The following is a 27,237-nucleotide window of genomic DNA, read 5'->3' on the forward strand; positions in this document are numbered from 1 at the left end:
GCTATTGTGGATGTAGTGAAGGTAGCTTGAAGCCTGTGTATCTCTCTGATGTGAATGTGGATCTTATTTTAACAACAACACATGATGGGAGGACAACACGTTTTTTTCTTCCCAAGTAGCCCCAACGCCATCTGACAAAGGTCCTGTAGGCAGTGTGACGGTATCGCCTAAAGACAAAAAAAGGAAAATAGATAATAATGCATTTTTGCAGGACAGAAACGGACCGTTGCAGATAGGATTACTCACTCTTCGATAGTAAAAACATCTTGGTCATAGTCACCATAATACTGGACCAAGGATGCATATTCAACTTGAAGAACCCATGGGTTCAAGCAGACCGCTTCAAAACCCCGGTGTTGAGTCATGCATCCTGGTTGCAGTTCTGCTTCTGCACATTTATCAACAACCTATATACAAAAAATCATATAACAATTATGTAGTTTTAGTATTATACTATTTTACCCTAGTATTAGTAATTTATTCTGGACTGTAGTATATGTTATGTAATGTATTAACACATAGGCACTGTATTACTAATGTTAATGTTTTTTGAAGTCATAGAGTTTGCTATCTTCAGTTCTACTCAGCTGTTGTGTCATGTATAGGCTGATTAATAACATGATACCCATTCTCTGCAGTTCTGTCACAAACCTGCCTAACCTCCCTACAACATAGTCTTTCAGGACCAGTGTCCATGCGCTGGCAGTAGCCACAGGAGCACCTGAATGAAAAGCATAGTACAGTTTAAGCGGAGAAATTAAAGTTGTGGTTTAATCGTGGTAAGCTTAATTGTCTGTCAATTATAGATGTAGGCAACAATTCTAGACAATGTGCAACATTCAAAAACTTATGAAAACATAAAACGCAAATTAATATCATAACGGTTAAGGTTGCAGCAGTAATAGCACATAAAAATAGTTTTATAATTCCAATTAGTGTTACCATTGGGACACATCGAGATGCTCGCGAACTTGCTCCTGAGCCGCCACGTCCAGGTGACCGTCCGCATGTAACGGCTCAAACATGTAAGGTCTGATTCCCGTGACGAAATGGTCCTCCGTATCCTCCGTGTACTCCAGTTCTTCTTCATCTTCATCATCCTCCTGCTGCTGGAAGGGGACTGCTGGCGGTGTTTCAGGCGGCGAATAATCCTCAACAACCGATTGTAAACTTGCGTCTGCCTCCATTTCAGAATGAAACACCTACTTTTCTAGATCCAATCAGGTGCTAGTTGGAAAAAAAGCCACGCCCACTATTTTGCCTCATTTAGTATTCCGTTTCTCTCGGAAATACGTCACAACACTGGAGAAAAGTCGTTTGCAACTTCCGGTTCACGGGGACTTTAAACACTGGTTTTACATGCTCTCAATGAGAAATTCAAACTAGTAAATTGAATGAGAAAATAGCAGCATCCAACAATGTTAAAATCATATATTGTAATGTTTTTCATCAGCGAAGCTAACTGCACATGCATATTTACCGTATGTAGTTTTGTCTCATTAATAATTATGTCTTGTCTTCCAAACTGCAAAATGCTCTAAAAAATACTCTCTCGAGAGCAAAGGTGAATAGGCATAGCAAATTGCTTTGCGTTAAATTTAGTTATGACGCAGGCCTTTGTTAAACACTGGTTTTACATGATCTCAATAAGAAATCAAAACTGGTGAAATAAATGAGAAAATAGCAGCATCCAACGATGTTAATATATAGCCTATTCTAATGTTTTTCGTCAAGTAAGCTAAGGCCCTGTTTACACGAGAACGATTCTGGGTGAAAACGTACAAATATTTTATCGGATGTGCCTTTCGTTTACACGGCGACGGCGTTTTGGAGGCTTAAAAACGCAAAAAAGTGAAACCACCCTCCAGAGTGGAAATCTTAAAAACGATCCACTGTCGCGTTCCCATCTAAACAGTAAAAACGCAAATCTGCTCACTGTGGCTCTCGTCGCGTACGCGTTTACGTCACAGGCATGCGCCATTACAGGAAAATAACCCCAATATGTCGGATTATTTCCATACGTCGGACCTTCAAGTTGGCATAGCAGCTCTGATAAACGTACAAGAGTCTTTTCAGCAGTTGTACAAAATATTCTCAGATATTGGTGTTGTTGTGTCGCAGTTCTTCACATTGCCACCTAGCCGCCTGGAGTGCATACTACATCGAATTTCACACACTTTTGCATCACCATATGCACGCGGATTTCCCCCCGACGACGCTCGTCTAAACGCAGAATAAAAAATGATAACGCAACGCCACTTTTGCGTTTTCTCTTCAGATCGTTTCCGTGTAAACATAGCCTAACTGCACGTGATAGTTTTGTCTCACCAACACTTCAGTGGATTTGTCTTGTCTGCCAAACTGTAAATGCTCTAAAAATACTCTCTTGAGAGCAAATGCGAATAAAACTGTAACAAACTTAAGCATTCGTCCATAATTTTTACCTTGTAACAGTTCAGCTTCGTCTCACCACTGTCTTGGCGCGCACCGTCGCAATTCTATGCCTCGCCTGAAACAAAAAATATTTAAATTAAAGACACATTCCTTTACTAAATAAACGTAACATTTCGGGGGAAAAAATATTGGAATCAAACACTTTTACATCCCACTAAATGTCCTGATAACACGCAGTTGTTAACAAGATGATAAAATTAATTGCTCTCAATAAGAATTAAATCCAAACTAGTAAAATAAATGAGAAAATAGCAGCATCCAACGATGTTAAAATCATATATTCTAATGTTTTTCATCAGTGAAGCTAACTGCACGTGCGTATTTACTGTATGTAGTTTTGTCTCACCAACACTTCAGTGGATTTGTCTTGTCTGCCAAACTGTAAATGCCCTAAAAATACTCTCTTGAGAGCAAATGCGAATAAAACTGTAACAAACTGCAGCATTCGTCCGTTTTACTTTGTAACAGTACAGCTTCGACTCACCACTGTTATGGCGCGTCCCGTCGCAATTCAATGCCTTGCCTGAAACAAGAAATTTAAAATTAAAGACACATTCCTTTACTTACTAAATAAACGTAACGTTTTGGGGGGAAAAATATTGCAATCAAACACTTTTACATCCCACTAAATGGTCTGATAACACGCAGTTGTTAACAAGTCGATAAATTAATTGCATCTGACATGCCTATGTTATGAATTCTGTTCAAAATATAAATCGCTTAAAGAGCATAATACATTAGATTGTAATATTTATGGACGTAAATTTAAGTTAACTTACCAAAAATCGAGTAAATAGTGCCTTTTATCTTCAACTCTACTTGCCCTGCTCCAGTCCACCATTTTTCAAACCTGAATTCAGCCCGCGCAATCCCATAATGCCACATCACAGTAAATTGTTGTAAAAATGAACTACAGTGAAAACACCTCTTAACTGTAAATCAATTTACAGTTGACATGGAAATATACTGTTAACTACTGTAATACTCTTTTTGACCCATAATGCATTGCTAATTACAGTAATAACTTGTAAAATGCTAAAGCAATAAATTGCTGTAGAATTTTGCTGTAGAATCTACAGCAATTTGTTACAGTGTGTGAAGTCAGTGGAAGGAGAAGTTTAGTGTGAACGACCCTTAATAATTAAAACGTTTTAGTAGTTTTTAACATAACTATATATAAATCTAAAAGTTGGTGTCAAAATATGGCAGTATTGTGTATTTTAAAGGGGTGGTAAAACACGATTTCACTTTTCTAACTTTAGCTAGTGTGTAATGTTGCTGTTTGAGCATAAACAACATCTGCAAAGTTACAGTGCTCAAAGTTCAAAGCAAAAGGAGATATTTGCTCTTAAAAAATTCAATTTCTAAAAGACCGGTTTTGGACTACACGACATTCCTCCGGGTTTGCTAACGTCAGCATATCCCATTATTTACATAAACCCTCCTCCGAGAATACTTAATAAGCGGGGCGAGGCCATTTTATATTGCTTTGGAGATGAGTTGTCGCAAGGCCGTCGAAACGCTGCTGTTATTTTCATCCGGATTGCAGGTCCACTTTGTTCAGCTTTCCTAGGGACGAGGGAGTTAGGGATCAATGGTTACATTTTTTTTTTAACTCAGTCCCTCATAATTATGACCCAAATCTCGCTCTCTGTGCTGCACACGGAGGAAAGCTTTCACAATCTTCGCAAGCTCAATGCAGGATTCACACATCGGCTTGTCCTGAAAGATGGAGCAGTTCCAACTTTAAAAACAGAAGCTTTTCTTTACGAGCCACAACCTGTAAGTATGATTTATTTTCAATCGATGTGTTTTCCTGCAATAGTTCGTATTGTTAATTGTACGTTGTAGCAAAGAAGTAAACAAATGACAGCGCTGTTTGGCTCTGCTGGTTTGTTAAATGCTCATTCATACTTAACGTTATCCGACAAACACCTAACGTTACAAACTTTTTTTTAATCTCAACAGCGAACTTGGAATTAGTGTAAATTATTCTTTGATTAGAGCTTTCCCACTGCGCAATGTGATGTCGGAGTGACGTCTGTTCAATGTAATTTTTGGACGTCCAATTTTGGTCCACTAAAGGGGTTGTTTTGTAACGCCAGGCGACGTCTTTATGCGACGTCTATTGCACGTCTAATGTTGACGTCCGTGGGACCAAATGTGGTCGTTTGTGGACGTCTTTTCAACATCGAATTTAGACTAATTTTAGACGTCGTTTCTATACAACTTCTATAACTGTAGTCCCATGTTTCAAAAGGGTGGAGGACATGTTTTCTGTACCATGTATTTACATTTACGCATTTGGCAGATGCTTTTATCCACAGTGACTTACATTGCATTACACATTTACATTCCTATTCCATTGCTTTCCCTGGGAATCGAACCCATGATCTTGGCGTTGCAAGTGCCAGTGCTCTAATGTTTAAGCTTTTGGAAAATGATCTTAAATAATTATAAATAAGCTGTATTCATATGTATTAATCATGTTGATAACAACAATGTTGATATTTGTAAATAAAAACAATATTGCATATTAATCATGTAAATTTCCTGCACCTGTAATAGACGTCCAAATGAGGTCCAAAAAAATGACCCAGTTCAACGGTCAAATGTTGAACGTCAACATGACGTCCAAGTTGGGTCATGGTTGGACGTCTATGGCAAGCCGTTTTAGCTTAAATTGTACCCAGCCTTACTCGTCGTAATTGCATTTTTACTAGTAAGAATTCAATTAGAGAGCTCTACAATTCAATTCTTACTAGTAACAATTACAATTAGAGAGCTCTCTAATTGAATTCTTACTAGTAAAAAAACGAATTAAAGATATGTATAATTGCAGAGCTCTGTAATTGAATTAAAGAGCTCTGCAACTGCATTCTTACTAGTAACAATTGAATTACAGAGCTCTCTAATTGTAATTGTTACTAGTCATAATTGGATTAGAGAGCTCTCTAAATGTAATTCTTACTAGTAACAATTCAATTGTAGAGCTCTGTAATTAAAAATGAATGGAAGTCAATGGAGACATATGACTAGTAAAAATTCATTTGTAGAGCTCTCTAATTGTAATTGTTACTAGTAAGAATTGAATTGTAGAGCTCTCTAATTGAATTCTTACTAGTAAAAATGCAATTACGACGAGTAAGGCTGGGTACAATTTAAGATAAAACAGCTTGCCATAGGACGTCCAAATAGTGGACCTAGTTTGGACGTCGAATAGATGTCCAGAATTGGTCATGGACCGACAGACCCAATATAGACATGATCTGCACGTCTATCCTACGTCCAATGTTTAGTGGGTTTATGTTTATCTACATGCTTGTTTATCTACAGGCATGCTAAACATGGTTCTGTGTTTGATTTGGCAGCCGATGTTTAGTGTTCGTTTCGGGTTAGTTCTGTCGACAGATATTTGTCTAACAATCGTTCTAAAAGTACAAAAGTAACGGTGGCACACAGTCAGAAACGATCGATCCGCCGTCTTTACTCAAAAAAATCCCTTTGAGAACTGTAGTATAATTTGTTAGAACGATTATATGAAATGCTTGTTTATAAAGCTTATTTTTTTGTAATTCTATAATAATTAGTACAATTAAATAACAGCGTATCTAAAAAGTAATGAGAGAACAACAAAAAACAAATCTTTCTGAAACGTCGTTTAACAGCCGTTCTTGAACAGGTTCTGCTCGATCATCTTCACTAACGTTTCCCCGGGTCCGATTGGTTTTATTGACGCCATTGTTTATAATACATGTTGGGTATGGACCAATCAGACACACACTAATTATACATTATATACAAACACAAGGGCAGAAACAGTGTCATGTTACAGGGAATGATAAGGAGATTTTACGACCTCCGAGGAATGTGGCCACATACTCAAGAGAGACACTATGAAACAGAAACCCTCTTTAAAACAGACTTTGCTGCATTAATCATAGACTAACTGATCTATAAATGAACATGCATAAAACTGTGAAAGAAAGAGTGTAAATGGTTTACTGTCTCGTGTACTATTAGGTATATATTATGGTATGTATCCTGGTATACAACCAACTAACGATCAATGTAACCTCACCTGTATCATGCCTCCTACCTAATTAATCCTCATTTAATGACTCACACTTTGATGTACATCACCTTCTTCTAGAATGCAGTGTGGATGTGTTATAGCTATCTGAGCATTAATAAAGGTATAACCACACGTGGGACAAGACTCGTAAATCAACTAAAAGCCACTTTCCCTCTCAGACATGGCACCTTTCTTATTGGTCGAGTTCAACCCTTAGGGGAGGATCTTTTCCAGGTTTATGAATGGGTTTAATTTGCAACTTATTCAAAAAAGCATCACTTGTGAGTAGAGGTATACAAATTCTTATAAAATTCACTACTGAGATATTACTGTATGATCTTTAATAAATGAAACTACGAATACATATGACTACATAAGAAAACAAAGAATACATATGCACAGAATAATGAAAAGAAAAGAAAGAACCGATAACGTCTGAGCTTAACTATACTACGATCTTTTGTAATTAAGCCGTTTAATTAATACCGGTTCCAGTACCCATCCCTAATTACAAGAGAAGCAAAGAAGGATCAGTTGCAAAGCTACATGACAGTATATCTTTCGTCTGGGTTTTCTTAATACATCACAAGTGGAAGAATAACTAATCATTTTAAAAACAGCAGTGAAGAAAAAATGCAAATTAAATCTCAGCTTCCTGAACAAAGAAAAGTTAAGCTTTTACTTTCCTTTATGAAAGAGTAAGCAAAATACAAGAGGACAAGTGACCATAATATAAAATTCATAAGCATGCACAACAATATCATTTATATCATGAAGCAAAATGATATACAAGAATAAAACTTTAACTTTGTTCTTTGGGGAGGAAATAAATCTTTGAATTGATCTGAATCTCAGAGTTGAAACTGTCGGTTTTGAACTTTATGCACTGTGAACACTTGTAAGGTTTTTCTCTAGTGAGGATCTTCTCGTGTTTTTGCAGGATTACTGACTGACTGAATCTCTTGTCGCAGTGTGAACACTTGTAAGGTTTCTCTCCAGGGTGGATGTTCATGTGTTCTTTAAGGTGTCCTGATTGTGCCGAACTCTTCCCGCATTGATCATTTGTACGGTTTCTTTCCAGTATGAACTCTCATGTGAACATCGAGAGCATATTTGCTTGTGAAACTCTTTCCGCACTGAGTGCAGCTGAGCAGCTTCTCTCCAGTATGAACTCTCGTGACGCTCAAGATGTTGTTTGTTTTTGAAAGTCTTTCCACACTGAGTGCAGGTGAAAGATTTCTTGGCTCTTGGTTTGGTTTGAGAGCAACTTTTCTCCAGTTATGACTTGCTTTTTATCCTCAACTTCACTCTCCTCTGAAATAAAAGTACAAACTATTCATTTTCAGTAACTCATAATAAAACAGACAAATTTGAAGGATATAAAAGTGAACCCTGATGTAACAGTGGACAGTCGACAATTGCTAAACAAAATTTGTCCCTGAAATTTTACATGAATGAGGTACATTGACCTTCAAATTAGGGGTGGGAGATCTTCCCAAAATGTTATATTACAATCTTATAACGAACAATCACGATCCACGATCTGAATCACGATCTTCCCAATTTTGAGATGTACTATCGAGAATATTCAAACTGGAACAAGTGTATGGACGTATGTATTTGCAAAAATTAAAACATTAAACAAAGCATTAAACAATCATTTGTCAAAAAAATTTTTACATTTAATTTAAAAAAACAATTTCCTGAGCTTTTTTCTTTAAAATGCAATGCAATACTTCAACACAAAAGTCTTTCCCTAGATCACTTAACTATAACCTGCAAAAACAACTCAAAAGCATCAAGGTTATGAAATCACAACCACAAGCTCATGATTGAAGCACAAGCTCAATAATCAAACAAAATATGACCTCACACATTTACATATTAACAACCATGTAAAATCAAACTAGTGGTCAACCGAAATTGTTTTTTTTAGTTGTTTTTTTTATGGCCGATGTAGCAAATTAGCTCTAAAGAAATATTAATAATCAATCATAACTTGTTGCACATATGGCAAATATAATGCCTATGTATACTGCTGGACAGGCACGTGCTCGGGGGCTTTGGGTGCTCGAGTCCCTGCTCTTTTTCAAAATTAATCAAAAGTGCCCTTCTCAAACATATATCAATGATAATATTATGGTCAATAAAACAAAATGCATTTGATTATAATTAACATGACAATGTGTACAAGACCAAAGTACCCTAATTCACGTTTATTTTTACGTTTCTGTCAGTCTGAGGTGTCGTTCCCATAACGTGTTGCTGTGGGTTGCGTCACTTGCGTGTGACTGTCTTACTTCGGACTCACTGAAGAGGTCAGTCTCCGTTTTGGAGGGTGGAAAACTGTGGAGAGCAGGCGCAACCGCAGCGAAAGTTATGCGTTTTAAAATGAAAATGCACTGGTGTGAACGTATAACTTAGGTATTCCACAGTCTGCTCGGGAACCGACGCTCTCGATCCGAATATGGCTCTTTCAGTGACTAACGTTAGGCCTATATAGCTCGATGGGAAAAATAATGTTTTTTTTGTTTTTTTTCAATAATAAAAGGTAACGTTAGTGTGTCGATTCAATTAAAAATCAACATATCACATATTACATATAATACAACGACCAATCGTCATCTGGCACAACAAGTTCAAATTCCATTGGACAATGTGAAGTGTAGCGGTAATTTTGAGGTCATTCATAAATCGTTTGAAAATTACATGGAAAGACGAATTTACATTTATGAAGCGATCTGAATCTGCGTTGTTAAATCAATGGATGTTAATGGACTACAAAGCACTGCATAAAACAGCACCAAAAGTAGCATTAATGGTAATAGCCTATTCAAGTCACTTGTATTTTGCCTATGTAAAAGTGATACACCGTTTACTATGCAGTAAACATAATTATGCTAGCATACATAATTATGCCGCAATAGTATAATAGTACAGTACTACTGGTCAAAAATTTGGACACTTCTATTTTAATGCTCTTTTCAGGATTCATTAATGAATAATTGATTTTTTAATCAATTTAGCACATCCTTGCTAAATAAAAGTATTCATTTCTTTAAAAAATTCTTTATCACATTTTTTTTTTCTAAATTCTGTCAGTTTCACAGAATATGTTTTTTCACTGGACCTTTATTATGGCTTATTTTACTGTTAGGAGTACAGGGAATGAAAGTGTGTATGTATGCATATATATATATATATATATATATATATATATATATATATATATAAAGATGAACTACTCACTGTGATTTCAGACTGGTTGTTTTTCATTTGAGTGAATAAAGAAGTTAGCTGAACAAACCTCTGCATGGATCTTCATGTGTCGCTTCAGGTGAGTTTTAAAAGAGAAACTCTTTCCACACTGATCACACGTGTGCGGCTTCTCTCTGCTGTGGATCCTCTCGTGTGTTTTTAGATAAGAAGGCTGATTGAATCTCTTGTCACAGTGTGAACACTTGTAAGGTTTTTCTCCAGTGTGAATTCTCTGGTGCTGTTTTAAATTGTGTGCTGAAGTAAAAGTCTTCTCACACTCAAAGCATATGTACTCTCTCACACCAGTATGAATTTTTTGATGTGTTTGTAAACTATACAGCAGTGAAAAACTCTTTCCACACACAGAACATGAATGTGGCTTCTCCTTCGTATGAACCGTCAGGTGTGCCTTCAGGTTTGATGCCCTAAGAAATTTTTTGCCGCACTGATCACATGTGAACGTCTTCTCTCCGATGTGGATCCTCATGTGAACATTAAGGTGTCCTGATTGTGCAAAACTCTTCCCACATTGATCACATGTGTGAGGTTTCTCTCCAGTGTGGATCATCATATGTCGACTAAGATTAGGTTGTGTTGCGAACTTCTTCCCGCACTGATCACAAGTGAACGGCTTCTCTTCAGTATGAACTCTCATGTGCTGCTTAAGATTATGCTTGTCTATGAAACTCTTTCCACACTGAGTGCAGGGGAGCCGCTTCTCTCCAGTGTGGATCCTCATGTGAATATCTAGACTACCTTTCTTTGAGTAACTTTTCCCACACTGCTCACATGTGAACGGCTTCTCTCCGGTGTGGATTCTCATGTGAACATTAAGATTTTGTTTGGTTGTGAAACTCTTCCCACACTGAGTGCAGGTGAAAGATTTCTTGGCTCTTCTTTTCTTTATAAATGTCTTTTTAGTCTTTGAACGACTCAAAGGTTTTTCTCCAGGTTGGACATGATGTTCCTCCTCCTCTTCACTCAGTTCTTCTCTCTCCTCCTTCACTTCACTCAGTTCTTCTCTCTCCATCTTCACTCCCATCAGTACTGAAATGAAAGAAAATGTTTTAATTTTAAGCATATATAAATAATTAAGAGAGAGAAATATAAAGTATAAGAACATAAAAGTCTATTTCACATAGTATTCATACCTTCATGAAACATACACAGATCATAGAAAATGGCACATCATTATTTACAGCAGATTCTCCCGATTAAAATATAATCTTGGAGAAAAGTTTCAAAATGCCCATTAGCATGGCTGCGAAAAATGTGAACCAGATATAAATGTAAAATAAAAGAGATATAATAATATTTAGTTTGACCTGATGTTGACAATCAATATGAACATTTTTCAAACTTTGCTTTAATGACCATTTTTGAAAGCCAAAAATGTTTAACTGTTTATCTAAATGTGATGAAGTGCTTGAATGTTTCTAACATGAATGTTCTTCAGCATCATGAATGAATGAAGAATAAACACCAACCTCTTTGTTCTTCAGGATCTTCAGTGTGTTTCATTCTGCAGGTTCTGGATCACTCGTGTTCTCACTGTCCTCTTTAATAAACTCAGTCTTTGCAGATTTCAGCTCTTCCTGATGCTCTGATGCTCGTCTTCACTTGTAGCTGATGGGAATTTACAGCATTTATTGGAGAATTGCTGTGGGAGGAGCTTCACTGATGATGTATTGCTGTGGGAGGAGCTTCACTGATGATGAATTACAGGGGGAGGAGCTTCACTGATGATGAATTACAGTGGGAGGAGCTGATCTAGCAAAATAAAAAATATATCAGTTACTATGAGTTACTTTTTATGCTCATGAATAAAACAATAATATTGTAAAATCTTCCATGAATAAACAATGGTAATAAAAACAGTTATAAGCATAAACAGAAGTAAATCTACAGATTTGTCACCATCAAATCCCCTCAGTCTGCTGACACCAATGAAATGAGCTTTAAGTGACAATTTACAGGAGATCTGAAGACATCAGCATAATAAATGAGGTGAAAACAGGAACTATTGTCATGAAATAAAGAGTGTTTTCAGCAGATCTGTTAATACTGATGAGCCTCAGACTATCAACACTCATTCAACAAGACATTCAGGATCGTCGGCAGATCACCTTTTCATTCACTTTGTTTGGTGCTTGTGCTTTGCTAAAACTCGCGTCCTCAACAATCATCAATAATCATCATCAGAGATCTGCTTATCATCCTCCAAAAAGGAACCTTCTGAACAGATTTTGTGATTCACGTGTAGTCATTTGGATGGTTTTAAGCAGTGGATTGAGGAACTGAATGGTGATATTTGGTGGATTGAGATTGGGCCTGCCAGTGGTAGTGGAGCCATCTTCCTAACCAGCTCCAGGCTTTCCAGCCATCACCACCAGGCCGGCTCCAGGCTTTCAGTCAATGCAGTTTTAATAATACATTAAAACTTGAATATAATAAACAGAACGTTATTGTCTGTTGGTCTGTCACGATCTGTGTGTTTAGAGTCGTTTTAATGGACTTTCAGTTTGCATTCGTCAGATACCCGTTTCCTATGTTTGTTTGTTTTTGTTCCTAGTTTCGCCAGTCTTTAGTTGTCATGGACACTCATTAATTATCACAACTGTTTGTCATTGTCTCATCATCACTGTATTTAGGTTCCTCTTTGAGCTCACTGCAGTGTCTGGTATTGTTTGTCTTTGTTACATGTTTCTTGCAATTGGATTATCTGAGTTTGTTTTAGAACATTGCTCGCGCCACGAGCGACTTCGCTTCAGTCGACGAAAAACCAGGGAAGTCAGCCTACAGCCCCTACTTTATACGCTAAGCCACGCCCACTCTGGCGGGCTGTGACGCTATGAAGGCGCGGGCGCCTTTCATTGGGTGTGACGTCACGCCGGGCTCACTGGTAGGCTGCAGCAGTTGCCCACAGGGCAGCCAATGAGCACGCAAGATGGCCTGTTCTAAGTCTGCTAGCTGCTGCACTGCGTTGACAAGGAATACAAAATTAAGGATAATTTTTTGGCTTCAATATCTCGAGAAGATGAATCTTTCCCGTAGCGTAAGCTAAACATACGCAATACTCGTTCCCTCTCTAGAGAGAACTGAGGTTACGTTAGTAACCGAGTATCGTTTTCATGAGCTGTATGCCAAAATCATCAGTATTAAAACAATAAAAGACCTGAAATATTTCAGTTGGTGTGCAATGAATTTAAAATATATGAAAGTTAAGTTTTATCATTACATTATGGAAAATAATGAACTCATTTTTTGAGAAAGACCTATATATATATATATATATATATATATATATATATATATACATATATACATAAAACATAATAAAACATTGATATAAGTGATCACTGGGAATTAGACTTATATTGTATTTAAATAAAGGGTTCACATGCAAATTTGCTTCATGTATTTCCTGCATGTCAATATCCATGAATCACTGGATCTTTGGTAAGCTGAAAAGGACATCGGGTCTAACCTTTAGTTTGATTGGTAATCGTTTGTTTTACCGGGGTTACCTTAAAAATTACTATTTGTCTTAAATTGACAAATTGTCAAGTAACTGATGAATCACATGTTGATGAGGTTCAGAATCATGTGTTTTGACATGAGTTGTTCTGTTCTTGAACAATTAAACATGTTACTGTGTTTAAAAGCAAAACACCAGCTATAGGAGTTCAACTGGAAAAAGTTGCTTGTACTAAAATAAACACATACGGTCTGTGCGTTTATAGTGCAAATCATGTATTGTAGAGCAGATCTGATGCTTCAATCATTGATATTGCTATGAGGACATTTTCAGTAAGATTAAAATAGTTCATCGTTTGTTTTGCCTTTTATTTCAGACATACCAGAGGTTTAATATTTAAATTTCATATTTGACTGTTGTTTCGGATGATCTTGTGACTTCAGCTCAGAAATATTTGACTTGATTTGTTATAAATTTAATTTATCTTATTGGAAAATGTTATATACATAAATGTAAGATATACAACTTTGTAGCCTATACAAAATGTATTAATGTGTTCATTGATATCAAAATACAGTTAACGGTGATTAGCTGAAAACTGAAAAAAGAAAAGAAAAGAAGAAGATAGCGAGAAAGAACATGAGGGTATAAATCAATTGCTTTGTAAATATTAAAATTCTTACAAATAGGCTACAAATACTTGCTTTAATATTTACCGAGGATGTAGGCCTAATTGTAGTAGGCTAAGATGTTTTTTAAATTCTTTCAAAAAACAGAAAAAAATCGTTTGTTAATAGTAAACATAAACATGTTTTTCTGTACTTTATTGCAATTTTTTTAATTGCTTAATGTATCATGAAAAAAATGAGTAAAATGAGTCTCTGATCCAAAACCCACAATAGATGGCGCTAATTCAAACCACCAATAAAGAAGAAGAAGAAGAAGAGGAAGAAGAAAAGTCTGAGGTGAGGAGAGCAGTTCACGGTATTTCTCATATTTACACAACCATCACACACACTTTATACAGTTTGATTAAGCGACAAACTCATTTCTGTATTGTTTTCATCGGACACAGCGAACTACTGAAATAAACATTTAGTGCAGCAGCAGCCAGCCTGAGGAGAATATGTGGAGTTCATTCAGACCTGAGAGATTTTGTGTTCGTTTGTGTGATTGTGTCGATGTTTGGAGTAAGAACTGTTAACTTACTGAATGTCAAGTTAAGAGTTAAAGTTTGAGAACTGTGAGGGGAATTGATGCTGCTGCCGGTTTGCTTTATCTTTAACGAATCAAATGTGTTTCTTACCGTTGTTAAAATACACTGGAACAGATACAGCAAAAAACTGCACTGTTTGTTTTTATGTTTTATCCTTGTCATTTTGTGAGACTTAACAGCATTTTCTTTCAATAGAGCAGTTTTATAGGCTTTTATCATGTATCCTGACTCAAAATAAAGTGTTTCTAACAGCAAACACTCAGAATAAAGTGAGATGATCTGCTGATGATCCTGAATGTCTTGTTGAATGAGTGTTGATAGTCTGAGGATCATCAATATTAACAGATCCGCTGAAAACACTCTTTATTTCATGACAATCGTTCCTGTTTTCTCCTCATTTATTATGCTGATGTCTTCAGATCTCCTGTACATTGACACTTAAAGCTCATTTCATTGGTGTCAACAGACTGTATTTGCTGCTCACAAATATACGTTTATTTCTGTCCATGCTTTCATCTTTTTTTTTTCTGTGTCCATGCTTTCAACTTTTTTTTCTGACCATTGTTAATATTTGGAAGACATTACATTATGATGTTTATATTATTTTTTATTTCTAGATATCTGCCTATATTGTAATGGAAAAAAAGCAGCACAGTGTTCTGGTTAGCCATAAATCAAGTTATACATTTGCATCAGTTACTTAATTTCAGAAAGACAGACATAAATGCTTAGATGTGATATTTAATATAAAAACAAATTGAGGAACTGATATTATTTTTTATTTGGTCAGATCAGCAGATCTCCCAGAGCAATTCTCCAATAAATGCTGTGAATTCCCATCAGCTACAAGTGAAGACGAGCATGAAAGCATCAGGAAGAGCTGAAATCTGTAAAGACTGAGTTTATTAAAGAGGACAGTGAGAACACGAGTGATCCAGAACCTGCAGAATGAAACACACTGAAGATCCTGAAGAACAAAGAGGTTGGTGTTTATTCTTCATTCATTCATGATGCTGAAGAACATTCATGTTAGAAACATTCAAACACTTTTCATATTTAGATAAACAGTTAAACTATGAAATGGTACAGTTTGAGAAACTTGAGCAAAGCAAGACTGGGGCCTTCAGTAGGGATAGGCGATATATTATTACCTAGTGGACAAGAAGCTGAGGCTTGAGAGACTAATCGAGGAACTACTCTACAATCTGGAACTGGTAAACAGATATATTTTCAGTTAATGAAAATGGTATTTCAGTTATTCTCAATGAATGCACAGTGTATGTGACGCATACTCTTCTCATTCTGAGAGTATTTTTGCGAAGGTTTCCGCTCACCTGATCTCCATGAGAATAGTGTCACTGATGGTCCATAACAGACCTTAGGGAGCAAATGTGGATCCAGCATCTAAGTCTGTTGAGTTGATCTTATGCTGGCAACTCCGATATGGCAATCAATTACCTCAGTATGGAAAAGTGGGTATTTTGGAAAATCGTATTCTTCAAAAAAAAAGCACATTAGGCTTCTGTCACTTTAAGACCTGCAGGTATCTAATATACACGCATTTGACAAGGACTCGACTTTCTCTCAAACAATTGCTTTCACTTTAGACATAATCAAATGTGTTTATGTAAACCTTGTGTGTATTTGACAGTATGAGTGCAATGAGACTTCGAAAGTCCAGTAACCCGGCGCTGTTGGACAGCCTTTTAGTTTCTGTGCGCTTCGGGTGTTTGCATTCAGAAAAGCGCATGTTAGAAACAGCGCGAATGACATGTTTAACCGGCAAGGCTTCACAGCACATGCAAATAATATATATATATTAGGGATGGGACGGTATGAAAATTTCATATCACGATTATAGTGATGGAAATTATCGTGATTATCAATATTATCATGGTTTTGTTAAAACAAGATGAAAGTGTTAAAAAAGAACTGATGCTCACACTGAAAATATTTCAACAAGTTTATATTTGAAAATCAACAAACAACAAATAAAACAAGCAGCTCTATGCACTTTTTAAATCAAGATTCTATTCTGTGGCATTTCCTTATAATGACCGTCGTCAATAGCAACGCATTATAACTCGGTGCACATACACATATATCACAACGGATGCCCGCTCTCATTTAATTCAAATACAACTTGTCATCTTGCGTCTCCGTTTTTGATTGTATTGAAAATGAGTTGATTTATTGTTTACAGAATTTGATAATATTGTTGTGATCATCTTGTCTGGATGAGTTTTGTACGCTGTACAAAATGGATTTAACAGGTAAGAATAGAGACATTTAATCTCTATTCAATATGTCCCTGTAATTATGTGGTAAAAAAATCGGTGTAATAAGAGTACAATGAATATACATCATTATCTCTTAATAGTCTTGTTTGAACTTGTTTGTTCGTCTTTGGCTCAAAGCCACTTGCTGCAAACTTTTCTTTGCGGAAGCTTCAAGTTTATTTCAAGTGAGTGAGATTCAATTCAATTCAAATTTATTTGTATAGTGCTTTTCACAATACACATTGTCTCAAAGCAGCTTTACAGAAAGTGCATTTCGGAAAATGTACATAGAAAAATACAGTTAGTTAATCATGTATTAATTTATGGCATAACATATCGCCGGCTTTGAGTCGTCTCTTCACAGGCGTCGAGTCGTCTCTTCACAGGCGTTGGGGCATCTGAAGTCTCCGTGAGAGGCTGGATACAAACTGGAGCTGACGAACGCTATTTACCTCGGGACTAGCGTCCCGAGATAACAGCAGAAAGGCAGATGGGAAATAATTAGCATAGCTGATGTTCATAATGTTAATGCATTCGAACTGATTCAGCAGTAGTATTAAAGGTTAAGCATTAAGTGAATGCTTGGTTAAAGAGATGCGTCTTAAATCTAGTTTTAAACTGGGACAGCGAGTCTGTAGGTGTTTCTCAATGTCAAGGAAGGATCCTCGGAAGCCGTTATTTCGAGGATGCTACGTCATCGACATCCGTCGAAGGACTGTTCCAATGTCGAGGATCCTCAGAATTTCAACCAAGGACTGAGTCCTTCGTTCAAAAAATATCCCATACACAGGAGAGGATGCATGTGTGTAGCCTTCGCGCTCTCAAATCACCCACAATCCTATGCGCCAGCTTCGCTATCTTGTTCAAAAAATAAAAAATGTCAGACGTTAGCGGAGCAATAACGGGGCACTATGCTTGTACATGTAAGTTACCATACATTTGTTATAACCGTTGTACATATAAGTAAAGTTTAACGTTTAAATGCCAGTACAAATTACTACTGTATTGATATTACAAATTATACAAATATATACAAATTAAGTTATTGATGGCTAACTGAACCGGACCTGTCATTTAGCTTGGTTGCCGTCACCGGCATTTATTTTATAGATAACTAGTTAAGTTGTACAAAGTAATTTAACATGATTAGCAGAAGAAAATTCTTTTAAAAACATTTAAAATCGTACTGGCCCCAAACTTTTGAACGGTAGTGTACATCACAACTTTTTGATCTTTTTGAATTTTTGCAGCGCCAAAAGCGGACCTTTTCAGTGACGTAATGACGTGCACTTGCTAGCCTGTTCCATTTACGTGTTCTCTGAATGCTAAAGAGGAGCCTCGCCTAGCCTCTGAAGGAAATGACTTGGAAGGATCAATCCTGCCTAGGAAGTATCCTTGACATTGAGAAACGGCTTGAGTCTCGAACAATATCAGGAAGGCTATTCCAGAGTTTAGGAGCTAAATGTGAGAACGCCCTTCCTCCTTTAGTGGACTTAGATATCCTAGGAATGACCAGAAGCCTCGAATTTAGTGATCTTAAAGAGCGTGATGGATTGTATGGCGATAGAAGGTCTGTTAAATACACAGGAGCTAAACCATTTAGGGCTTAATAGGTCAGTAGGAATACTTCTCTGTAGGAGAATACCTTTAGTAGGAGATAGAATATTTCAACTCAAAACTAAATTTTGTGCCCAATTATTTCCCAGACGTAGTTTTAGTATTGAGATCAAAGTTAACTTGCCTTGCGTTCGCTATACAACAGTGTGTGATGGTCACACAGGACGACTCGGCAGATTTGAAGTGTTTACCCCTATCACAGCAACTTTTTTTGTGAGTTATTAAAATCGCGATAATCAAACACGGTTTTAATGATAATTGAACTTTAAACGATATTACTAACCGTCAGTACATTTTATCGTGGTTTATTGCGAAACCGGTAATGGTCCCATCCCTAATATATATATATATATATATATATATATATATATATATATATATATATATATATATTTACATTTACATTTACATTTATTCATTTAGCTGATGCTTTTATCCAAAGCGACTTACAATTGCTATATGTAAGAGGTCGCACGCCTCTGGAGCAACTAGGGGTTAAGTGTCTTGCTCAGGGACACATTGGTGTCTCACAGTGGATTCGAACCCGGGTCTCTCACACCAAAGTAGGGCTGCACGATTATCACAAAAATCATAATTGCCGATTATTCCCTTGAAATTGTAATTGCGATTATTACGATTATCACAATTTACATTGAATATATATATAGGCATATTATAATACATGTTTACACAAAAATTGTTAACACAAACACAAGGACTGTCCCCCTTTACTTAACATACACATAAATTGTAAGAATGACTCATAGTAAAGAAAAACATTAGGACTATGCTAAAGCAATTAAATAGCAGTCCCAAACTAGTTTTTGTTAATACAATGTTGATATGAGCCACCACAGTCATTTAAAAATATAAAAAATAACACAAAGTGAAAATAAAGTGGCATTTTGGGGTTATGGAAACGACACTTACCATGGTGAATACACAATACTAACAAGAACTGTTAATGAAACAGCTCCTGGTGAATAGAATGAAAATCATACCTGCATGCAAATCCTTCTCAGCTAACACGTGATTTATTGGTATTTTACTTTTATTTCGTGACTTACTAATTTACATTGTAACGACGTTGCTCGTAGTTTCTTTTGCACTTCATACAGTGAAGCGATACACAGCGCGCGCCGGCGCATTTGCGCGTGCAATTGAAGAGTGCGCGCTACGAGCACAGTATAACGGCTGACAGGACAGTAAAGTCCGTTTTTCTGAGGTGAAAGACTTTTTATTTCAGCGTATACTTACGTCACTGCCTGGTATGTCATATTGTTCTGGGTTTTCTGAAGTAGCCGTGATTCGGGCGCAATACACACACATTACCGCGGGATGGCGGCGGGTGTTAATTTCATAAACCGTGGACAATATCTTATATTTGCTTTCAGATTTGCTTTCACTAGACTGTAGGTCCACAGCCACTTCATACAACGCTCTCGATGTCCTTAAATCTTCCTGTTACGACTCGAGTCGAGTGTGAATTGAAAGTGCTTCAGATTCAGTGCGTGAGGAAACTGAACTGATCATTCAAAATGATTCGCGAACCGATTTAGACAGATCTGCCTACTTGTTTGATGAATTCTTTGAACAGAATCGACTCAAAAGTGTGATTAATTTGTCAACTGGGCATCGCTCATGCCATAAAAAAGATGGGCGCTTGGAAGAAACTACGCATATAACAACATGTATTGCATTAAAATAAAGTAACGAGAGGAACGTCGCCCAAAGTAAAAGAACATTTTTTTTCATCAGAAATGTAATCGAGTTAAAGTAAAAGTAACCACATTTAAATCTACTTTTAAAAGTAAATGTAGCGTACTTCGTTACACCCACCTCTGCTCACAGCAATACACGACCAAGTAAACAATAGGATAAAAAAGAAAAATCATTTCAATGTGTTTGCCACAAAATTACGTTTAATTTACTCACCCCCATGTCATCCAAGATGTCCATGTCTTTCTTTATTCAGTCGAAAATAAATTAAAGGTTTTTGATGAAAACATTCCAGGATTTTTCTCCATATAATGGACTTCCACAGGACCAAAATGGTTCAAGGTCCAAATGACAGTTTCAGTGCAGTTTCAAAGGGCTTTAAACGACACCAGACGATGAATAATGGTCTTATCTAGCGAAACGATCGGTGATTTCGTAAATTTTTTATAAGCACAAATGCTCGCCTTGCTCTGTTCTGTGATGCACGTTCGTGACTCTCCTGTTCGAACTCGTTCATCCTAATGAACAAATCTTTTTTTGAGTCATTTCGTTCATTCTGAAATTTGGATCATTCTGATCATTCTGGTTCATTCTGTCATTTGGACCTTGAACCGTAATTGGACCTTGAAAGTAATTCAATTCAAAACTACTTAAACTACAACGCACGGAAAATCATTTGATCTTGTGTTTGAATGGAAGTCAGTGGAACAAGTCTAGTGTGACCGGCCCTCAGGTATTAAAGGATAATTCCGGTATTTAGCACTTTGAGTCTATTTTCTAGTTTGATGAACTAGAGTGGTAGACACAGAAATGTTGACGATGGGTCCTGTCTCGACTTTTTGACTATTTTAGGATCGCCTCTGACCGCTTCAGAGTGGCTGTCTACGAGCATACACAAACATGTCCTTAAAACAATCCTTAACGCTCGTTTTCAAAACTGTGCAACTCAGTTTATACGCGGTTGTGAGGTATCTGAAAAAATAGTTCCACTATAGTAAATAACATGGATTGAAAGCATACATTGCGCTGATATATTTGTTTTTAATCATCAACGAACACCACTAACCACTCGGTGAATTGCACAGTTTTGAAAACGAGCGTTAAGTATTGTTTTAAGGACATGTTTGAGTATGCCCATAGACAGCCACTCTGAAGCGGTCAGAGGCGATCCTAAAATAGTCAAAAAGTCGAGACAGGACCCATCGTCAACATTTCTGTGTCCACCACTCTAGTTCATTCAATACAAACTAGAAAGTAGATTCTAAGTGCTAAATACCGGAATTATCCTTTAAAGTCTTTAGTAAAATAAATACAGAAGCATGGAATTCATTTATTATGTTTTAGGTCTTATGGATAATTTATCAAAATGATCATAATATTTAATAGCAGTTGTCTATTACATTACTTATATCCTCATTACATATTCCTCTCTTAGAAATATTGTCATGTACTGAAAATTACACCTTTTTTTCTTTCATTTCAGACTTGATGGAAGAGAGTGAGGAACTGAGTGAAGTGAAGGAGGAGAGAGAAGAACTGAGAGAAGTGAAGGAGGAGAGAGAAGAACTGAGAGAAGTGAAGGAGGAGAGTGAAGAACTGAGTGAAGTGAAGGAGGAGAGAGAAGAACTGAGAGAAGTGAAGGAGGAGAGAGAAGAACTGAGTGAAGTGAAGGAGGAGAGAGAAGAACTGAGTGAAGTGAAGGAGGAGAGAGAAGAACTGAGTGAAGTGAAGGAGGAGAGAGAAGAACTGAGTGAAGTGAAGGAGGAGAGAGAAGAACTGAGTGAAGTGAAGGAGGAACATCATGTCATACCCGGAGGAAAACCTTTGAGTCGCTCAAAGACTAAAAATACATTTTTAAAGAAAACAAGAGCCAAGAAATCTTTCACCTGCACTCAGTGTGGAAAGAGTTTCAAAACCAAACAAAGTCTTGATCGTCACATGATGATCCACACCGGAGAGAAGCCGTTCACATGTGATCAATGCGGGATGAGTTTCACACAAAAACAACAATTTACGATTCACATGAGGATCCACACTGGAGAAAAGCCGCACGCATGCGATCAGTGCGAGAAGAGTTTCAGTCAATCATCATCCCTTAAGAGTCACATGATGATCCACACCGGAGAGAAGCCGTTCACATGTGATCATTGCGGCAAAACATTTCCTAAGCTATCAAACCTGAAGAAACACCTGACAGTTCATACGAAGGAGAAGCCACATTCATGTTCTGTGTGTGGAAAGAGTTTTTCACAGCATTACACTTTACATAGACATGAGAAAACTCACACTGGTGTGAGAGAGTACATGTGCTTTGAGTGTGAGAAGACTTTTACTACAGCGAGCCATTTAAAACAACACCAGAGAATTCACACTGGAGAAAAACCTTACAAGTGTTCACACTGTGACAGGAGATTCAGTCGATCAGAACATCTGAAAACACATGAGAGGATCCACACTGGAGAGATGCACACGTGTGATCAGTGCGGGAAGAGTTTCACAGATTCATCATACATTAAGATTCATATGAGGACTCACACCGGAGAGAAACCGTACACATGTGATCAGTGCGGAAAAACATTTATTACGCCATCAATACTGAAGAGACACCTGGCAGTTCATACGAAGGAGAAGCCACATTCATGTTCTGTGTGTGGAAAGAGTTTTTCACTGCTGTCATATTTACATATACATGAGAAAACTCACACTGGTGTGAGAGAGTACATGTGCTTTGAGTGTGAGAAGACTTTTATTTTAGCGAGCCATTTAAAACGGCACCAGAGAATTCACACTGTAAAAAAACCTTACAAGTGTTCACACTGCGACAAGAGATTCAGTCGATCAGAACATCTGAAATCACATGAGGATCCACACTGGAGAGAAGCCGCACACGTGTGATCAGTGCGGGAAGAGTTTCTCTATTAAAACTCACCTGGAGAAACACATGAAGATCCACGCAGTGGAGAAACCACTTAGTTTACACTGCAAGTCTTAATGCACAGATCAGATGTTTTGATCATGTTTTTTTTCACCCTTTTTACATTTCCTATATTTGTAAATCACAAAATTTGCAATACGGTGTCATTTGTTAACACTAGTTGAAATATTAACTCGCAATGAACAGTATATTTCTTACATAATTTTATCTTATGTATTTATCTTATGAATTTTATATTTTATTTATTGCAGTGTGTTCAGCTTGAGCTCATGCGATCCATGTGATAAAGTCTTGTTTTACGTGGGAAATTTGACACCCAAACTTTTTTTTATTCTCAGGTGAGTCGAATCTTATCTAAATTATAAGCACTTTAACATACTGTACATACAATTGGACAGAAGATTTCTCTGTGGTCTTTTCTGGCTGAACAACTTACAATCAATTCCCGAGAGACAGACTTTGTTATAACATAGAAGTCAGTATAAAGACACATGCTTTTCATCTTTTAAGAACATCGTAGTGTCATCAGCCAACTGTGTCGTCACTATCCCGATGACGTGGCCACTCGATCGAGTCTTCCCTTACGATGGCATATTGTTTTAGCATTAAATACCCATGGTTGTACTAGACTAGTCAAAATGTCAATTCCAGATACAGTATCCTACAAATTTGACTGGTCATAATTGGAAGTAAGAAATCTACAATGTTATTTTAACAAGTCATATTCTCCCATTGACATCATTGGAAAAAATATTTCCAGATATCTTCAAATAAGTGACTAGTAGAATTTTACTAGTAGAAATTATACTTAAAGATATCTATAATTGATTTTGTAATAGTCATAATCCTAATTAGAGATCTCAAATTACAATTTTAATTATAAATTAATTATTATTTATATTTAAATTAGAGTTATACTACGAATGCTTGATTCTGATTGGTTGACGAATGTTCAATGGGATGTTCTAAAGTAGTTTCTGGACCGCATCACAGTTCCACATCACTTCGCCAGATTATTTCAGTTATTTATAAGGGTGCTCCGATTGATAGGTCGCCGATCACAATCGGCCGATAATTGCTTTGGGATGTGTGATCGGCGGTCTCTATAAAGGTCGATCAAGAAAAGCCGATCAGATGACGCAAAACTCGCGAGACAATTTTTTATGTCCTGGTAAAAATGGCTTCACCGGTCTGGCAATTCTACAAGGTGTGTAAAAAAGACAATTCATTAGCAATCAATCTGTAATGTGTGTACCATGCCGCTGCCCGCTTGTCAAACTGTGCAGCCTCTCCGTTCAACCCGTAAATAAATCCATCGATCCGCAAACTACGTTTGAGTTCTTAAAGGTGCAATCTGTAAAAATTGAATATCTGTTAACAGAAATGCAATATGACATCCACAACTATGTTTTCAGTGGTGTATAAAGAACTTACTTAATTAACCGTGTTGTGGCAAAAATTCTGTTAAACATCATCACTGCGTAAGAGACACTCAGAGTCAAATTAATAAAAAAGAAAAGCATTTATTCTTGCAAGAATAGGTTCAGTCTAGTACACAGAAGTTACGCTGTGCAAGAGAGTGACACACAACAGGAAGATATGAGACAGCCTTTATACTCTTTTCAAGGTTCCTCCTCACCCGCTATACCTTTCACCCACTCAGATAAGGTCCTTACTGCTGTTCAGTTTCTACTTAAAGACACAAACTGGTACTGAAATAAACTGGCCAAAACTGACCATCCCTAAGGTCAGAGGTCCTGTCCCATATGTTCCTGAATCGTCACACAGAAGCACGTACACACATATACTTTTATACATTGAATGGGTTCTTTCTCTTATGATACCTGTTTGGGATCAATGACTATTAAAATTTCCACTACAACCGTAATGTTTTTATTACCTTAGAATGAGGCATTTATATCTACATAACCGCGGACACCCCCTTCTATGAAGGTCGACATATTGTGACGTCATGTTTCTAACGTAGCCGAACGCGAACAAACAGCGTTACAGAGCGCGTTGCGTCACTACCTTGAAAGAGAAGCAGCAGAAAGCTAGAAGCTAGCCATAAACACCGTGAGTAGTGACTTTCCCCTTGTCAGTGGTGTAAAATATGTAGTTGGATTGTTTCATGTAACTTAATTCTTCTCCCTCGCTGTGTTATGGCTTTGCTATGTGGTGATAAATGTGCTGGTTACGTTCGTGAGACAGCTGATTAGTACTCTTGTGATTGACCGTAAAACAGTAACGTTACAGGAATCACCAACCCGTTGATCGCGGTCGACAAGCCGATCTTGGAAGCATTTTAAGTCGATAGCGAAGAGTTTTCAAAATCAGAGAAAAAAAGCCTATTGTGTGTAGTAAATGGTGTCTAGGGGATGCGGAGGCGCGCGCGCAGTTACAATCGTGCCATTTTTGCCGCGCACACCTTTGGGCTCATGCGGACGCGTCGAGTTTAAACAAGGCTTTACGCTTTAACCAGCTCAGCCACAGTAACAGCTCATATTTAGCCAGCTAAACTTTTACTACCCTGTTAGAAAAAATATATAGTTGCATAGTTTCATGTGGTTCTTCTCCCTCGCTGTATTATGGGTTTGCTATGTCTCATGTTCGTGAGACAATCAGCTGATTACTATTATATTATATATTAAGACCCTTGATCCTCACCTGACTATGGCTTTGTAAACTTTATCCATGATGTGGTTTATAATGGACTGTGGTACAGAAACAGTGACAATGTTACACACTCTTGGCTTACTCTGGCTATTCTCTGCTGTCTCCAGACGACGATATGTTTGTCCCGATTTAGCCACCGTAGCTTCTTCCAAAGGGAGGGGTGAACAGTGGGCTGAGCCCTCAGTGCAACTCGCAGCCGAACCGCTAGATGTCGCTGAAAATCACACACTGCACCTTTAAATGGTCTAGCAGTAGATCCTTAGCTAAGCGTGTCAGAGGTTGCGGGTTCTAATTCGCACTCAAATAGTTTTTTTTTTTTCTCTCATCAAAACTGAATATGTTCATCAGTGGTTACAGTATATCATGCAGGGACACGTTTGTGTGCTTTTTATTTTGTGATTTTGCCGGAATGAATAGAGAGTCTCCGCAACGGCGATAGATTGAAGCGCGTGTCCGAGTGAAGAGTGTGCGCAAGCCACAGAGAACAACTGTATCCATGCAACTGATCGCCGCGGCAACGAGCGCTCAGCTTGAGTAAAAAACAACAATACATTTTAGCGCTAGATTTCTTATTTTAATGCGAACTAATTGAATGCTCTGCTAGTTAACTGAGATGTTTTATTTATTTGTATTAGGTACATCTGTGCGTGCCTCAATGCTACAAAAATTGGTGGGGGACAATATCGATCCTTAGAAACATGGGACACGACTTCACTGGATCTAAACAAATCAATCTAACCATAGAGACCAGTAGTGGTGGCTTTCTTAATCTGTTTAAAATAATTTTGCAAGGGTACTTGCAAAAAAATTAAAAAAATTAAAAAAATTACCAAAAGATTGATGCTTAAGAAGTATTTTATTTGTATTTTCTTTTTATTTTTAGCTGTGCACTTAACTAACTGTGGTCCTTTTAAGTGTATTAGAAAAACTGATGGCTGACTGACTCAAAACATTATTTTGGCTATAGCCTTTTTTGTTGCAGTTTTTAGTTTAAAGTAGTCTAAAGCTAAATTTAAAGACTCATATGTTCTGTCTTTTATCTTTTTTTATTTTATATTCTACAGGAAAGTTGTCAAGCCCTAAGCTGTTCTCAATAACCAAGCACAGGCTGCTAAGTTAATATGCTGGACATGTTGCTTGCAAATAAATACACAGGTGTCAATTCTTGATATGTTGTCTTCTCTTAATTGTAATACTTAATGTACACAGATGTGTCCTCCTCAGAGAGTCCCGCTGCCATTTTTTTCCTATACCCTCAACAGTTGTCAAGGAAACACTCCACGTGCGGTGGGGTCATTGTTCTGTATTGAGAGTGAGGAGTTGTCGTCATGGTACAGAGCCCCTCCCCTCGATATCACGGGATCTCGCGGGATTCTCACCCTCTCCGCCATGTTGGCAGGATTCCGGCGGCAAAACAAGATTGTTTACGTGTCTTGTTAACTCGGTAGTAGAGGAGGTTCTCGCAATTCCACACTGTTTTACCATGCCTGGAAGTCACTGCTGCGTTAAAAACTGCTCCAGTACCTCACA

At 37.3% G+C, this 27,237-nt stretch overlaps 1 protein-coding gene and 1 pseudogene across 5 annotated transcripts in view; one reads left to right on the forward strand and one right to left on the reverse strand.

The window, feature by feature from the left end:
- The window catches only part of LOC143714379 (uncharacterized), a 35,223-nt pseudogene extending 12,097 nt beyond the window's left edge, over nucleotides 1-23,126 (forward strand). The window contains exons 3-4 of the transcript XR_013195477.1: nucleotides 10,346-10,526; nucleotides 21,585-23,126. The product of XR_013195477.1 is annotated as an uncharacterized LOC143714379 (transcript). The remainder of the gene's footprint in view (nucleotides 1-10,345; nucleotides 10,527-21,584) is intronic.
- Nucleotides 1-27,237, reverse strand: part of LOC143714414 (uncharacterized) — a 1,189,624-nt gene that overhangs the window by 916,531 nt on the left and 245,856 nt on the right. The gene's annotated exons all lie outside the window — the stretch shown is intronic.

This window comes from Siphateles boraxobius, unplaced genomic scaffold (genome assembly GCF_051911475.1).
Source record: "Siphateles boraxobius isolate OS27281-9 unplaced genomic scaffold, OSU_SipBor_1 54, whole genome shotgun sequence".
In the NCBI taxonomy this organism is placed as follows: domain Eukaryota; kingdom Metazoa; phylum Chordata; class Actinopteri; order Cypriniformes; family Leuciscidae; genus Siphateles; species Siphateles boraxobius.